Source organism: Garra rufa, chromosome 9 (genome assembly GCF_049309525.1).
Source record: "Garra rufa chromosome 9, GarRuf1.0, whole genome shotgun sequence".
In the NCBI taxonomy this organism is placed as follows: domain Eukaryota; kingdom Metazoa; phylum Chordata; class Actinopteri; order Cypriniformes; family Cyprinidae; genus Garra; species Garra rufa.
In genome coordinates, this window is record NC_133369.1 from 23360786 (window position 1) to 23376883 (window position 16098).

A 16098-nucleotide genomic window follows, 5' to 3' on the forward strand; every position below is an offset into this window, starting at 1 on the left:
ATAAGAGGTCAGCGTGCAACCACTCATTCAGGTTTTTGCTGAGGAGCTGAACCGTAGCTCGGCGTACAACGCGACTCAGGGTCGTGGCAGGGGATGTAACGTCTCCGTTCCCTCCTTCAGGGAACGAGGGTTACGTACGTAACCTAGACGTTCCCCTTCAGTCGTTTCACTAAGACATTACATATGGGAACAGACCCATGGAAAAGGCCACGACCCTGGGGCCGCGTTACGTACGATCCCACGTGCTGACAGGTGTAAATCCAGGCACGCTTCATCGACAGAGAAGGCTTGTAGGTCCCCTACCCTCTTGATGGAAGCGACCGCAGCTCGAAGGGGGCTCCCCGCAGGCCCTGAAGGGCGACGGAGAGATCCTAAGAGGGCACGAGGTGCGGTCTAGGGGGAATGACCCTTCTTGCACCTCTGAGGAACCTCACGACCAGTTAATGCTCCATCCACTGCATCGTGATACGCTCTGATGGCAGAAACATACACTTTGAGAGTTTAAGAGGACAGCCTGCGCTCAAACTTCTCTTGCAGAAAGGAAAGCACTACTGCAATCGGACATCTCTGTGGGTCCTCTCTGCGAGAGGAACACCAGTCGACGAACAGACCCCAGTTCAGTGCATAGGCCTGCCTCATGAAGGGAGCTCTAGACTGAGTGATAGTTTCTACCACGGCCTGGGAAGGCCGGAGAGGACTACTGTGTGCCTTCCAGAAGCCACACATGTAGGTTCCATAGATCGGGACGCAGGTGCCAAATTGTGCCCATCCCCTGAGAAAGAAGGTCCTTCCTCAAGGGGATCTTCCAGGGAGGGGCTGCCGCGAGGAGCATGAGGTTGGCAAACCAGGTCCGAGTGAGCCTGTATGGCGCATCCAGCAGGACCTGCTCCCCGTCCTCCCTTATCTTGCACAGGGTCTGTGCAAGGAGGCTCACTGGGGGAAAGGCGTACTCGGGCCCCGGAGGCCAACTGTGTGCCAGTGCGTCCCTGCCGAGGGGAGCCTCGCTGAGGGAGTAATAAAGCTGGCAATGGGAGGATTTCAGGGAGGCAAACAGATCTATTTGGGCCTCGCTGAAACGACTCCAGATCAGCTGGACTGTCTGGGGGTGAGTTGCTATTCTCCAGGATGGGTGGGCTGTTATGAGAGATGATTGGCTGAACGGTTGAGTTCTCCTGGAATATGAACAGCGTGCAGCGATCTCAGCCACGTCTGACTCCACAGGGGCAGATGGCGGGCGAGTTGTGACATACGACGCGAGCATAGACCGCCCTGGCGGTTGATGTACGCTACGGTTGCAGTGTTCTCTGTGCGGACAAGCACGTGCTTGTGGCGCAGCATCGGCAGGAAGCGACTCAGCGCGAGAAGCACAGCCAGCAACTACAGGCAATTGATATGCCATTACAGTTTAGGTCCTGTCCAGGAGCCAGAGGCTGCTTGCCCATTGTATACAGCACCCCAGCCCGTGGAGGAGGCATCCGTATGGACCACAAGATGCCTGGACACCTGTCCTAAGGGAACTCCGGCCCGTAGGAAAGCAGGGTCTAACCACGGGCTGAACAGGCGTATAATATAAAGCGCATATAAAACAAGCCGAGCGGCGTTACTGTGGCTGCGGCTGCCATATGCCCCAGGAGCCTCTGAAAAATTTTGAGAGGGACTGCCGTCTTGTGTCTGAATGATTTCAGACCTGACTGCGCGCGCTCATTGGTGAGGCAGGCTGTCATGTTGACCGAGTCCAGCTCCATGGCGAGAAAAGAGATCCTCTACACAGGGGAGAGTTTGCTCTTTTCTCAGTTGACCCGAAAGCCCAGATGGCTGAGGTGCTGGAGCACCAGGTCCCTGTGTTCGCACAACAAATCTCGCGAGTGAGCTATGATGAGCCAGTCGTCAAGATAGTTGAGAGTGCGGACTCCCTTCCACCAAAGGGGGGTCAGAGCCCCCTCCGCGACCTTCGTGAAGACGCCGAGAGACAGAACAGGCCAAATGGGAGCACCTTGTACTGATAAGCTCGACCCACAAAAGCACACCGTAGGAAGGGTCTGTGTCGAGGTAGAATCGATACGTGAAAGTACACGTCCTTCAGGTCGATGGCTGCAAACCAATCCTGGTGTTGAATGCACCCACCGCTCTTCTTGGGCACGATAAAGTAGGGACTGTAGAACCCTGACTTGACCCTGAACCCTGATCTCTGCTGGAGGGACAGGCTTGATTGCATCCTTCACCAGGAGGACTGCAACCTCTGCAGGCAAAATCGCTCTTTTAGATCCCGGTTTGCCCAGGGAGGAACCACAGCACAACTGTGCACTTAAGTGGGCTCGCTGGAAATGCAAGGAAGCCGGCTAGATGCTGTTGACAGCCGGCTCGCAGGATCACGTTGACGGCTGCTATAAAATTGCTCTTATAGTAGCAGCACGTCAGCGAGAGAGAGCGTAAACTCAGCAGGAATCTTATTTTTTCTTGAATGAAATTCTTCAGCAGCTCATGTGAGGCTCCAAAGCGAAAATCTGAATGAGTGGTTGCACGCCACCCTCTTATATACCCGTATGTCCGGGGGAGTTGTTCGGCATGGAAATACCACTCGCCAATTCTCAAATCTCCTTTTTAATAAAGCTCAGAGGTGATTGGTCTCTCAGGCGAGTTCCCATATGTAACGTCGTAGTGAAACGACTGAAGGGGAACCACCTTGCCTTCCTGTTGTCAATCACCGTGTCACACCACCCACCACAAACTATATCTTCTCATAGCAATACTATAGAAATTAAACTTATATTTATATAGTCAATGTGCAGCTTGTATAGCAGTATAGATTTATTGTCACCTGAAAATTACTCAACATACAGCCATTATTGTTAAAATAGCTGGCAACAAAAGTGAGTACACCCTAAGTGAACTTGTCCAAAGAGTCAATATATTGTGTTAGCACCATTGTTATCTTGCACTGCCTTAATCATCCTGGGCATGGAATTGACCAGAGCTTCACAGGTTGTTGCTGGGATCCTCTTCCTCTCTTCACAGAGCTGCTGGATGTTAGACACATGGTGCTTAATAGGGTTCAGGTCTGGAGACATACTTGGCCACCCCATTACCTTCAGCTTCCTCAGCAAGGCAGTTGTCATCTTGGTGGTGTGTTTGGAGTCATTATCATGTTGGAAAACTGCCGTTCGACCTAGTTTCTGAAGGGAAGGCATCATGTTCTGCTTCAGAATGTACAGTACATAATGGAATCCATGTTTCCCTCGCCACACATTTATCTTATAGTTTCATCATCAGTGTCATCTTTGTAATTGAAAATTATGAAGGTCTTGGCCCTTTAAACTAAACAGACACAAAAATACCGGTTGCAAACAAGCAAAGAAACTTGTGACTTAATCTTAAAAAATTGACTTACTATTTTGACACACTATCAAACATCATAGTTTGTAAGTGTAAACAACAGTAACTCAACAGAAAGAAACACCCCTCACAGAGACACACACAGACTGCCAGTACCTTTCATATGGTAATATGGACAAAGTCAGTACAGGTGAGGCTCCATAGCTCAGTGGTTAGAGCACTGGTCTTGTAAACCAGGGGTCGCGAGTTCGATCCTCGCTGGGGCCTGAATAATACCTACGGGACACTTTTGAACCACTATCAAAAGTGTTTACTGACATAAATGATTATCAATAGAAGATAACTACTCAAATAGATCTGATCAATGTTTAACACTGCAAAAGACACCAAGGTCTTCAGACTATATAGAGAAACTCACACTGTATGTGTGATATATATACATAGTTTAGCCTATTATAGCCTATATATATTTCCTATTAATAATTTGGAAATAGGCCATAATAGGCCAAAACTGTTTTGAAAACATTTTCTTTAATTGCTCTGATTTACATTTGTGTGTGTATTTTCTCTTATTAGGTAACATGTAGGTTAAATCTAATAAATGGTAAAGGCATGTTATTACTAAAAAAAACTTTAACTTCTTAAATACCCATTTAGTTTAAAATAGTACATACATTGATGTGGAAAAAAGTCTGTTATTTTTTATTCTATTATATTATCTGTATAGCACAATTATAATGTGCTACGACTGGATAAACAATGGAGTTACACAAATTTTACATTTACATTTACATTTATTCATTTAGCCGACGCTTTTATCCAAAGCGACTTACAATTGGGAATACAGCATGTGATTCATCCTAAGGAGGCAGATCAACATAGGAAGTGCTCAAAAATACCATATATCAGGCGTTGTTAGAAGAGTGCAGGCTAGAAAGGGAAGATCAAGAAAGAGAGGAGAACAAAGTTCTTTTTATTTATTTTTTTTATTATAGAGTCACATAGTGTCGAAAAAGGTAGGTTTTCAGCAGTCGCTTGAAAGCTGTTAAGGAGTCTGCATTCCAGATAGGGGTGGGAAGATCATTCATCCAGGCAGGAACGTTGTTCTGGAAAGTAATTTCATGCCTCTCTGTGGTGGTACAATGAGGCGTCTTTCACTAGAGGATCTCAGACTTCTGGAGGGAGTGTAGATTCGAAGTAGTGAATGGAGGTAAGGAGATGGCTGTCCTATATGCCAGCATCAGTGTCTTGAATTTGATGCAAGCTGTAACCGGTAGCCAGTGCAGGGATATGAAGACAAATAAAAGGATGTCATATTTGACAGATGAATCACTTGTCATTCCTCCTAAACTTTAAACAATCAAAGCTACAAGGAAATGTTAGACACTCCCTTTAAAGTCCTATACCATATGTACTTTTCATATGGTAATGAGGACAGTGTTAGACCGGGTCTAGCTCCATAGCTCAGAGGTAAGAGCACTGGTCTTGTAAACCAGGGGTCGTGAGTTCAATTCTCGCTGGGACCTGGAAGGCACCTTTTGACTATCAAAGCAGCATATTAGAATAAAAATATTTTTTCATAATTTGCTCCCCTTATGATATGACTGATTTGGGCCACAAAACCAGTCATAAGGGTCAATTATTAAAAATTTAGATTTATACATTACCTGTAAGCTGAATAAATAAACTTTCCATTGAGGTTGACCAGACCAGTTTAACATGACTGTATCAAGAATTCTGTATCAGGCCATTTTGGAAAGAATTGTGATGCCTTTGGTGCAAAGACTGAAGCTGATGATCAGTGGACTTTACTGTAGGAAAATCATCCCAAAGTAAACATCCAAATCTACTGCCTTTGGTGCGGAGAGAGAAGCTGATGATCAATAGACTTTACTAAAGGACAGTCATCGCAAAGTAAACCTCCAAGTCTACTTATGCTTGGTTCAGGGATCAAGTCATTGAATGTTCTTGAGTGGCCTTTTCAGTCTCCAGATTTAATTCTCATTGAAACTATTTAGTTGAATTTGAAGAAAGCAGTGGCAAAGTGAAAACCAAACATATCAGTGATCTGAAAGCTTTTGCGGGTGAGGAATGGGCCAAGATTGCAGAGGTGACACAGGCACTTCCAAGCAGCATTTATTGATGGTTTTAAAGAATAAAAGATTCTAGACAAAATGTGACTCTTGAATGAATGTTTAGAGCCAATTTGAAATTGGTCATGATTCATCAATGTTCTGAAGCATGCAAATGTGTATTAATAAACTTTTTTTAATTGTTTACTGATGACTTTGTTTTCATAAAATTTTGTTCTCTGCAGCAAAATGTCTTGCAGGTCAAGGAGGTTACATTTTTATGATTGAAACTGTATATACATTTGCATTAGTGTAAATACAGGCCCCACAATAAAATGAGGGAACAAATGATCCAGCAGACTTAAAGACAACATTTCAGGTCTCTAATGTTCTTGTTCTAGCACGCTGAATGCAAGTCGTTAATAATTATGCTGCAATGATATTCAATAATAAGGCCAACTCACAAAATCACATGTGGGGAATTCCGGCAGTTACTAACCTTATTTATTAGCTGCAGGCAAATAAAAGCACATTTGCTGGTGAAAAGAAAGTAAAAGACATTCAGTAAAATGACTTCTGGAGTCCTCGAAAGTCCCCGTCAAACAGATATGTATTATCATGACGAAGCATGCTTCAAAAAGAATAACGGAATTATCTTCATAAAGTGTGAAAATTAACCCACCAGCAGCATAAAAGGGATTTATTAAGTTTAAATTGTGTTTTATAATTTAAACAGCAAACCATAATATTGGTTGTGGAATGTCTTTAATGCCACACCACTACTATAAATAATGATTTCAGAAGAATCCAGAATAAATCAAGTTTAACATGTATTTACCAGACAAAATTATACATGCCAATCAAAATGAAAACAACAGAATTCATTTAAATTGGTCATACAACTGATCACCATGGAACAAAGACTAGATTTTGAGAATAAAGTTGTATACTGGCATCTAATCTGGGGCAAGAAAATAACATTTGCCAGAAACCTTAGCAGGGGGACATCCTACATCAGCAAGACTAGAACAGAATTCTCTATAGTTTTAAACCTTTATTCTTGTCTATACTGACATAGGAAGGAGGCCGTCTTTCAAATTACACTAAACGTTCATAATGATATCAAACACTAAAAGCTTAAAAATGTGTATTACTGAGATATAAGCATTTTTGGTGAACTTTCAGTGACTTCCCCAGGTGGAAATGAGAGTGAGAAAAGAGGCCTGTAAATAACAGGTCAGAGAAGACAGGGCAAAAACTTTGTGTGACCTGATGATTTCTTCTTCAGCTGTGGAGATTTATTGTTTTATTGCATGGGGTCTGTTCTGGAGAAAGTTTTTGAGCACAGTCTAATAAAGAGGTCAGACCATTCTTACACAGTACAAGATAACCCAGGCATGTCAGGGTCAGCATTTCCACAGGTTTGTTCATCTTAAAAGAGAATTTAGACCCCGACTCAGAGATTTCTGCTATGACCTTGTTGGTGTCAGTCCGGATACGATAGGAAAAGATAGAGGGAACGAAGAGAAACACACACAGCTCTCTCTCTCTCAAGGTGAAGCTGCTCCTGGAGTTGCTGTTATCTGTCTCCCAAAGAAGTCTGAACAACATTATCTTTTATTCGGTAGAATGTGAGACTAATTGGAATGCAAAACTAACCATAAAGAAAAAGACTAGAGACAGATCTACCTGACCTATGTGACCTTCAGCACTTAGATCACCAGACATCATGACAGTTAAAGACCATATGTACATGTGTAAATATATATATCACTTTTAGTAGTGACAAGAGAATTCAAAAACAATTCACACTGCACACTCTATCCTAAATTTTCTATAGTTACTAAATAAAGGATAAATGCTGATAAATAAATGAAGAAATGTTGAATTTAATGCAGTGTAAAAGAACAAACTTAATACATGTAATTAAAAGAGGGATAAAAGCATTTAACAGAAAGAACGTTAATAAAGAAAGTAAAGTAAATCATACTACATTTCTTCATTAAGCGGTCAGTTACAAAATGTGGGATGGTTCAAGGTTTGTGCTTTGTGCTTTGGAAACAACCCAAGGAGCTCCATGCCTGTGCTTTTGTGAGGTGAATGAGCTAAACAGAGAGTTATTCAGTGGGAGCAAGGCAAAACTGATAAAGAGAAATAAATTCTGCCTTTCTAAAATAAAACATTAATGTAAAAAAGGTCAGAGGCTACAATCTTTTTTCAGCATCAGTGCTTTATTAATGCAGCATGGACAAAAATATTCTCAGAATAGTAATACAAACAGGTAAAAAAAAAACTATTTCCTCCACATGTGTGATTACAAAAAAAAATCTGATCACTTTTAATACCTAAAAAAGTGCCAGCTTCAGGTAATAGATGCTCATATTTACTTTAAGGCCTGATGGGGCCAAACTCACACTTAACAAACTCTTCTGTGCTAAGTTTTGGATAAGCTCCCTCACAGAGTCTCAGACTCTCATGCAGAATTAACTTGGGGAAGTGGAAGATTTCCCCATGTGGAACATGGAATGCCACTCCGATGTTATCCCACATGTACTCTTTTCTGTTTTTTTTGAGTATTCGAACAGCTTTCATGTTCTGCGACAGCCTGAAACTATGTGTTTTGCACATTGCCTGTGGACGCCAGATAATGGTGTTATCATGGAACACACACGCTGGATCCTGGGTATCCTCGAGCAGGGGATACTGAGACCTAGGGAACAGGTTACGTGCGCCAGGTGCATGAATCACAATAGAATACATCACTTCCTGCTTATAGACCACAGTCTCAAAAGTGTGAATGTCAGGCTTCTGGTCTGGACAGAACTGTTCTTGGTAGCTTCTCAGCAACTGATGGATTGGCATGCTGAAACGGAAGTTCCCCATGCGAGAGGATGATAGAAAGGCTGGGGAAGTGGTGAACCTGTACAGGAATGGATTTTCTGCATCGCAGCGTTGGTTATCCAAGTATCGCTTCTCAGCAATAGTAATATCCTCTTTGGAAATGTCTGGGCTCCACCATACCAGATTGTGTTGTGGTGACTCGCTGCATTCCAGCTTTGTAAATCCCTCAGAATCCCAGATGCCAAGGAATCCTTGGAGGTTAGTGTTATGCCGAAGTTTTGTCACTTGAAAATCCACCTCTTTAGGGTATTCTGGAATTCTTCTGTGCAGGTAGGCATTCCGTATTACCGTAGATTTAAGCTGTTGGAGCTTCAGGTGCTGCCCATTATAGTACAGTTCACTATGTCCTCTGTCATTGGTACGTGACATGCTTTCAGGTTGAGAAAAGCTTTTTATGAGATGAAGTCGATTCTGAAATGGGAGTGTGATGAATTGTGGCACTGTAAGAATACAAATGTATATTTTGTCATGTTAGCATTATAGGTAATATTTACTTAAATAACCTTTGTTACGACGTTTGTGATATTTATACTTAAATAATAAAATACCTCAATAAATGTGCAGTTAACGGCTGGAAAGTAATATCTCTAAGAACAGTCGTTAATTTTTTTTTTTTAGCATTCTAGCATCTTGCATCCCCAGACAGTGCCTGCTGCAGCCCACGGGAAATAAGCTTAATATTTTTACCTAATTTAGCATGTGATCATCACCAAAATATTTTACAGGCTGACATGAGGTAAAATGCTGCTTTCGTAATTATTAGCTTACATTACTAAACATACTCTTATAAACACTAAAAAAAAAAAAAAAAAAAAAAAAAAAAAAAAGTATAATAATAATAATATAAACAGTAGCTTATTTGGTGTCCGCGCGCTCACGAATTTGACAAAGATGTTCCCATTTGTAGCTAACAACCAAATTAACAATTAGTGGTAAAGTTAGTTAAAAGAATTTATTTCAGCTAAAACTTATTATTACGTTTACACTAAAAGGTCATGTTATTTCAAGAAAGATTAGGTTATTTTACGTTATAATAAACGTTATTTCATCATGGGTAACGGCTGGTAGTGTCTGGTTTGTTTGGAAATCGAAACTGGGGGCACTGGGCATGTCTATGTTAGACAGTCTAACATGTCCAAAGCGAGAAAAAAAGGCAACAAAAGTTTCACTAAAACATTTTAAGCGTATTTTCTTCTAATGGCTGCTTGACCACATACGTTTTTGTACATTTTAGACAACTCTATTTCCAAAATAAATAAAAAATCTTCTAATAACAAATTAGAAATGATGTATTAACGTTACAGCGTGTAGTCTACTAATAATCATGTACAAAACTGAATAACACAATCGACAGAATAATATTTTTAATTTCTTTTATTCTTCTGGTTATTCCATCGAGTTTAAATAAGTTATGGCAATAACTAGATCTACCATCTTAAGTTAAGTAAACTTTTCTCCTGTGTAGTAAAATACGGTAATGATAAAAAAGAAAGAAATAGAAATAGTTATTTATAAAATAAAATAAAAATATTATTCACTCACCAACCTGCTGTTATCCTGTCACCGTGTCTAGTACAGTCGGAGTCAATGCAAACTATAAATAGTCATTTAGAAAAGGGTTTCTTGAAGAGCCGTTATGCTATAGAACTTCAAAATAAAAGCCCTTAGCATTAATAAAGAAAATGAATGGTTTAAATGATCAAAATTAGGCGCGAAGCAGTATTTGAAACAGGAAATTACCCCTTCCCTTGTCTGGTCTAGGTATAAGAAGTGTTCAAACTGCACCCTTGAAAGGCTTCTTCACTTCTCACTCTCTGGCTCTGGCTGATAGGTGCACCTAGAGTTAACCCCTTCAGACCCTGCTTCCATTGGAATGGATATCACATGATTTTTTGTTTAAACCAATAATTTGTTTTATGTTTTTATAATATGAGCAATGCCTGGTCACTAATTGGTCCCTGATCAACCAATCACAACAAAGATATGACTCCTAACTTAATCTGATTGAGCCACAGGCATCACAAAAGAGAGACATGATAACCAACAAGACAGGAAGAGGAGGAAGCCCACATCTTACCTTTTATATGCAGAGATATGTTAATGGTAGTCTCATCAGCTTGCATCTATTATAAAATTAAGAACATTAAATGATAATATTCAAAGTTATTTTGTAAGATCTTTCAGATTTCCAGAACACAGGATTTTTTTTAAATGCAGTGTCTATCACAATGGACATCAGGTCTTGAGCGATATCAGCAGGAACCTCATGAATTAGTTGCCATGAGATACCATGTTGAACATCCAACTGCTCTGATACAAGATACACAAACTTTGTATGGTAATGTCAAGCAGACAAAAACATTAACATGATGAATAGGACATGTGGCTTTGCATGGTTAAACAACAAGCTGTTATCACTTAGGTCGTACTCACTATAATGGCTGTATGTTGAGTTATTTTGAGAGGAAAGTAAATCTATACTGCTATACAATGTGCACATTGACTACTCTAAAATATATCCAAGTTTCATTTCTATAGTATTGTCCCTTGAGAAGATACACTAAAATGGTTGTTGAATGTGAAGGGTTTATTCACTTTTGTGAGATACTGTATGCATACTGTAGTTTTTATTCTTCTACTCTTTACTCTTCAAACTTTCAATTAACTATAGAATGTTTAAAATTTTGATCTAAACAAGAAATAACAAACAGTTTCAGTATTTATTATTTGAATGTGATTTACATAGGCTACAGTTTTTTTTGAAAAGGTCCTTAAGATGCGGTGTTACTGTCCCACACATTTTAACCCACCCCCTCCCCTCCAAATTATTGGGTAGCTGGCATGCTACAAATAATGAATACACTTAAAATAGTTAAATATTATTTCTAAGCATTTAAACTGTCAGTAAATCAGCTTGTGAATAGTCAAGTACTGTGATTTACCTCAGAAAAGACAACGATAATGAGCTTTGGAGCCCACATTAACCTATAACGTTTGGGGAGGCCGTAAATGTTTTTGCATATCAAATCAACTCTGTCTGTGTCTGTAAAGGTGTCAACTAAATGGTCCATACAACCAGAACAACAAAGGGACGGTGTTCCTCAGGAAATTCCAGATTAGCTTGAGAACTACTCGTCTTGTGTATTGCAGGATCTCCATGTATCTATTGTTTGAAACCCATTTGTTTTCATACATGACGGTCTGTCCCACAGACCTTAAATAGACTTTGAAGTAAAATAATAGCATAAATAAAATGCTGTGTTTTTAACTCAACTCAACTAAGTTTAATATCTGGTAGATAAAGTGTGAAAATCAGAGAAAATCAAAAGTCGAGTGCTGCAGAATGCATTAAAAATGCACATTTTATAGTCCTTTTTAAACAGATTTTAAAACTAGTCTCAGCAGTTTATTTAGGGCTGTACACCATTCAGAAGTAAATTAGGAATGATTCGATTTATATTGCGCTCCTTGATTGCTGAGTTATAGCAAACAGGTACTAGAATTGAAATTGTAAAAAAAACCAAAAAAAAAAACAGGTAAATAAGTTAAATAGGTTAAAGTGAAGCGAATATAACCCACAGAAGTGTAAAACAAAACAAAACCCCCTTAAATGTTACCCCATTTTTGAACATAGACATGAAAGTGCACTATCCAAACTTAAATTGTTATAAATCATGAACGCCTACGAATACATACCTAAGGTTGAAATCTTTTTAAAAGTGGAAGAGGTTTAGAAGTGGAATTATTTCAAAATATTAAAGTTACAAAAAGTTATAGAAGTTTAAATTTACTATACCACTTTTTTTGAGGTTTAAGCTTTCAAATGATATATAGTTTAGGATGATTACTAAAATATGTGACAGAGACAATGAAAAAAGAGCACCAATGGGCTGGTGACACTTAAGGGGATAAAAAAACTTGAAAAAGAAGTTTGAAGGTTTTATGGGACTTACAAATCAGGCAAAAAAAAAAAAGATTTTTTGTAACATTTTTTGTGCTCTTAATGCAGCCATATCACCCTGTAGCCCAAGATTGGTCGCCCACTGAAGCTAAGCAGGGCTGAGCCTGGTCAGTACCTGGATGGGAGACCTCCAGGGAAAACTAGGTTGCTGCTGGAAGAGGTGCTAGTGAGGCCAGTGGTCTGTGTGGGTCCTAGCACACTATACACTATACTGCCAAAAAGCACCGTCCTTCGGATGAGACGTTAAACCGAGGTCCTGACTCTCTGTGGTCATTAAAAATACCAGGATGTCTTTCGAAAAGAGTAGAGGTGTGACCTCGGCAACCTGGCCAAATTTGCCCATTGGCCTCTGACCACCATGGCCTTCGAATCATCCCCATATTTCTGATTGGCTTCATCACTCTGTCTCCTGTCCACCAGTAAGCGGGTGTGTGGTGGGCGTTCTGGTGCACTATGGCTGCCGTCGCATCATCCAGGTGGATGCTGCACACTAGTGGTGGATGACGAGATACCCTTGACACTGTAAAGCGCTTTGAGTGTCTAGAAAAGCGCTATATAAATGTAACAAATTATTATTATTATTATTATTAAAAAAGAGAGGTGATTCAGTAAATTTAGATAACAAATAATATGCATCACTAGCAAAAGCCTGTTTGCCATCTTTGTAATTGAAAATTATGAAGGTCTTGGCCCTTAAACTAAACAGACACAAAAATACCGGTTGCAAACAAACAAAGAAACTTGTGACTTAAACTTCATAGTGACATCAAACATCAAAGTTTGTAAGTGTAAACGACAATACCTGAACAGGTGAGGCTCCATAGCTCAGTGGTTAGAGCACTGGTCTTGTAAACCAGGGGTTGCGAGTTCAATCCTCGCTGGGGCCTGAATAATACCTATAGGACACTTTTAAACCACTATCAGAAGTGTTTACTGACATAAATGATTATCAATAGAAGATAATTACTCAAATAGATCTGATCATTGTTTAACACTCCAAAAGACACCAAGGTCTTCAGACTATATGCAGAAACTCACACTGTATGTGTGATATATACATATTTTAGCCTATATATATTTCCTATTAATAATTTGGAAATAGGCCATTATAGGCCAAAACTGTTTTGGATACATTTTCTTTGATTGCTCTGATTTACATTTGTGTGTGTATTTTCTCTTATTAGGTAACATGTAGGTGAAATCTAATATATGGTAAAGGCATGTTATTACTAAAAAAGACTTTAACCTCCTAAATACCCATTTAGTTTAAAATAGTACATACATTGATGTGGAAAAAAGTCTGTTGTTTTTTATTCTATTCTATTATTTGTATAGCACAATTATAATGTGCTACAATTGGATAAACAATGGAGTTACACAGATAAAAGGATGTCATATTTGACTGATGACTCACCTGTCATTCCTCCTAAACTTTAAACAATCAAAGCTTCATGGAAATGTTAGACACACCCTTTAAAGTCCTGCGCTTCTACCATATGTACTTTTCATATGGTAATGAGGACAGTATTAGAACAGGTGAGGCTCCATAGCTCAGTGGTTAGAGCACTGGTCTTGTAAACCAGGGGTCGTGAGTTCAATTCTCGCTGGGGCCTGGAAGGCACTTAAAAGACACTTTTGAACCAAATCAACTGACAATAAGTCAGACTAACTGAAATAAGCTTATTTGGTAGACATGTTTTATGAAACAGGCCCCCAGGTCTGATATGACGTGTTCAACTGTGAGTAAACAAAAACTGAAAGCTAAGAAACATCACAGATGTTCAGGCATCCTAAAAGAGGTTAAATGTAGCAATGCTCTCAACCAAATTACTAATTATTTTCCAGTCTGGTCAGACAGTGTAAAAGATGTAAAACTAAATATTAAGCAGCACAACGCTTTTCACTGTTGTTAATAATAAAAAATGTTCTTGAGCACCAAAGCAGCATATTAGAATGACAACATTTTTTGACTTTGTCATCTTTAATCAAAATGTCATAACTTGCTCCTCTTATAATATTCCTCCTAAACTTTAAACAATCAAAGCTACAAGGAAATGTTAGACACACCCTTTAAAGTACTACGCTTCTACCATATGTACTTTTCATATGGTAATGAAGACAGTCTTAGAGCAGGTCTGGCTCCATAGCTCAGTGGTTAGAGCACTGGTCTTGTAAACCAGGGGTCGCGAGTTCAATTCTCGCTGGGGCCTGGAAGGCACCTAAAAGACACTTTTGAGTAGTTACTCAAAAAAGTGTACAGATATCCATGATGATGATGATTAGAGTACAATAGAAGAGAAATGAGCAGTGGTCAGTGTTAGAGGAACTCAGCTTAGCCAGTTAGCCTTCCCCTGGAGTTTTTCCCAAGAGCAACTATGGTCGCAAGTGCCATAGAGTTCAAATAGAATAGAAGTTTAATGGAAATAACGACCATAGTTAGCTAACAATGGTTTTGGGAAACACACCCCTGGTAGATTTCCCAAAATAAGTTGCCAGAGTGATTGAGCTAATTTGCTTTATGGAACCAAATCAACTGACAATAAGTCAGACCTAACCGAAATAAGTCTGGTTTATTTGGTAAACATGTTTCATCAAACAGGCCGCTCGGTCTGATAAGAAGTGTTCAACTGCAAGTAAACAAAAACTGAAAGCTAAGAAATCACAGATGTTCAGACATCCTAAAAGAGGTATAATGTAGCAGGGATCTCAACCAAATTACTAATTATTTTCTAATATGGCCAGATTGTGTAAAAGATGTAAAACAAAATATTAAGCAGCACAACGATTTTCAATGTTGATAATAATAAGAAATGTTCTTGAGCACCAAAGCAGCATATTAGAATGACAACATTTTTTGACTTTGTCATCTTTAATCAAAATGTCTTAATTTGCTCCTCTTATGATATTTCTCCTAACAATCAAAGCTACAAGGAAATGTTAGACACACCCTTTAAAGTACTACGCTTCTACAATATTGACTTTTCATATGGTAATGAGGACAGTATTACAGCAGGTCTGGCTCCATAGCTCAGTGGTTAGAGCACTGGTCTTGTAAACCAGGGGTCGCGAGTTCAATTCTCGCTGGGGCCTTGAAGGCACCTTTTGAGTATCAAAGCAGCATATTAGAATAAAAACATTTTTTCATCTTTAATCAAAATATCATAATTTGCTCCCCTTATGATATGACTGATTTGGGCCACAAAACCAGTTACATGGGTCATTTTTTTAAAATTTAGATTTATACATTACCTGTAAGCTGAATAAATAAACTTACCATTGAGGTATGGTTTGTTAGGATAGGATAATATTTGAAAAATATACAAATTATTTGAAAATTTGGAATCTGAGGGTGCAAAAAAAAAACTAAATACTGAGAAAATTGCCTTTAAAGTTGTCCAAATGAAGTACTTATCAATGCATATTACTAATCAAAAATGTCTGATAGAATATCTTAATGGAACATGATCTTTACTTGATACCCATACAATGTATTTTTGGCTATTGCTACAAATATACTCGTGCTACCTAAAACTGTTTTTTTTTTGTAGTCCAGGGTCACATTTGATATCTGGCGTATGCATGACTGTCCTGTATAGGTGCTCACGTGACTAGTGCTATCTTCTGGTATGCCAGACACACCCTTTACAGATGCACAAAGATTGTCAACACCTTTCATATGGTAATAAGGACAGAACAAGAACAGGTGAGGCTCCATAGCTCAGTGGTTAGAGCACTGGTCTTGTAAACCAGGGGTCGCGAGTTCGATCCTCGCTGGGGCCTGTGAATTAATTTTGAACAAGTATCAGAAAGACTTTGCAGACATACATTACT

General features: G+C 39.4%; 7 non-coding genes across 7 annotated transcripts; all 7 read left to right on the top strand.

Moving 5' to 3' along the window:
- Positions 1–3527: 3527 nt before the first annotated feature.
- Positions 3528–3600, top strand: trnat-ugu (transfer RNA threonine (anticodon UGU)). Its single transcript has one exon. It is a non-coding gene; the product is annotated as a tRNA-Thr (tRNA).
- Positions 3601–4781: 1181 nt separating this feature from the next.
- Positions 4782–4859, top strand: trnat-ugu (transfer RNA threonine (anticodon UGU)). Its single transcript has one exon. It is a non-coding gene; the product is annotated as a tRNA-Thr (tRNA).
- An 8222-nt stretch (positions 4860–13081) lies between these two features.
- Positions 13082–13154, top strand: trnat-ugu (transfer RNA threonine (anticodon UGU)). The gene has a single exon. It is a non-coding gene; the product is annotated as a tRNA-Thr (tRNA).
- A 653-nt stretch (positions 13155–13807) lies between these two features.
- trnat-ugu (transfer RNA threonine (anticodon UGU)) lies at positions 13808–13880 on the top strand. Its single transcript has one exon. It is a non-coding gene; the product is annotated as a tRNA-Thr (tRNA).
- Positions 13881–14404: 524 nt separating this feature from the next.
- Positions 14405–14477, top strand: trnat-ugu (transfer RNA threonine (anticodon UGU)). The gene has a single exon. It is a non-coding gene; the product is annotated as a tRNA-Thr (tRNA).
- Positions 14478–15284: 807 nt separating this feature from the next.
- Positions 15285–15357, top strand: trnat-ugu (transfer RNA threonine (anticodon UGU)). The gene has a single exon. It is a non-coding gene; the product is annotated as a tRNA-Thr (tRNA).
- A 617-nt stretch (positions 15358–15974) lies between these two features.
- On the top strand, positions 15975–16047 carry trnat-ugu (transfer RNA threonine (anticodon UGU)). Its single transcript has one exon. It is a non-coding gene; the product is annotated as a tRNA-Thr (tRNA).
- Positions 16048–16098: the final 51 nt, after the last annotated feature.